The sequence below is a fragment of the Poecilia reticulata genome, linkage group LG1, assembly GCF_000633615.1.
Source record: "Poecilia reticulata strain Guanapo linkage group LG1, Guppy_female_1.0+MT, whole genome shotgun sequence".
Taxonomy (NCBI): Eukaryota; Metazoa; Chordata; class Actinopteri; order Cyprinodontiformes; family Poeciliidae; genus Poecilia; species Poecilia reticulata.
Window position 1 is genome coordinate 5490336 of NC_024331.1, and position 1299 is coordinate 5491634.

Consider the following 1299-nt stretch of genomic DNA (forward strand, 5'->3'; position numbering starts at 1 on the left):
GTGAAGTGGGAACTTAGCCACATCTGCAGAAAAAACAAATGAAGATGGGGGAGAATTCAATGGATGGAACCAAAAAAAGCAGATGTTTTAAATGAGTTTAAATGTCACCRAGCTCTATGTTGGAGCACCGTTGCCACTAAATACGTCTTGTAATAACTTGGACTGCACACTACCCAGTGATGCTGCTGTGGTTTTGTTTTTTCACTCTTTCTGCAGGTCTAGAGGCAGACTTCTAGGGCGTTGAATTGTGCTCCATCATGGCAGAAGCCATGCTCCATTTGTGAGAGTAAATGTGGTGGATTTTTTTTTTTTTTTTTTTTTTTTTTACATTTTCCCTTCCACCCCCCTCTTAATTAATATGGGCAGGTAAAGAGCAAGTAGGACTGTGGGCTGAAATCACTTATATTTAATAGAAAATTTTACACCTGGAAGATAACCCACTTTCACTTTTTGAAATAGTCCAAAAATAATATTTCAATAATAAATTGTTGAGATTTATTTGTATGGACCAACTACCTCCGTTATAGAGAGTAAAACTTGACAACATTCTGTATTAAAGTTTTAGTTTAGTTGTTGTCACTGCTGTACAATCACTCTGTCTTCCTATGGTACCATCTACATGTTTGACCTTTTTGTTGTGAAACTCTTATGATAATGAGACTTTTTAGGAAGTTTATATGAAAATAAATAGGATATGTAATCGCTCAGATGTTTTTTTCTTTTTTCATTTTCCTGCTCATTTTCCTTGACTGATGTCTTAAATGTTAAACACTTTGTAAGCTTTCACATTTCTGTATTGTGTCACAAATATCTAATCTTTTGAGGAATCTTTTTTAACAGCAATTACSTGAATGTATTGAGAAAAACAACCAGAAAAAAAAMCTAAAAGCTCACTCGGACTGCAGATTTTTCGGGCTTTGAAGAAGGAATAACTTCTTGACCTTTCGAGTTCAGAGAAAACCAGTCCTGTGCCGAAACATAAGGTGGGTTAGCATAAAAATGTGATATTTAAAAAAATTGCTTTGCAAGACTTTTCATAAATTAAGTATTGCTTTAAGAGCATTCCACTAAATTAACAACAAAAACAGAATTAAGAGAAATAAATTCAATTACCTGGAAAATTTCAGATTTCCCAGGGTCCGGTATGGGTTCGCCTTTAAAGCTTTTCACTACGTAGATCCTGAAACAATTAAAAWCTCCATCATAAACCGAAGCCAAAGATGACTGACACCCAATGGGGGTCAAACTCTTAACATAACACATGGCAAATCTAACAAAACTGTTTTTGGAAAATGGTCT

At 34.7% G+C, this 1299-nt stretch overlaps 1 long non-coding RNA gene across 1 annotated transcript; it reads right to left on the reverse strand.

Annotated features, from left to right (window-relative positions):
- On the reverse strand, positions 1-1249 carry LOC103478103 (uncharacterized). Its single transcript, XR_535744.2, has 3 exons — positions 1114-1249; positions 895-966; positions 1-23 (listed from the first exon to the last, which is right to left on the reverse strand). It is a non-coding gene; the product is annotated as an uncharacterized LOC103478103 (long non-coding RNA).
- Between the last annotated feature and the right edge of the window lie 50 nt (positions 1250-1299).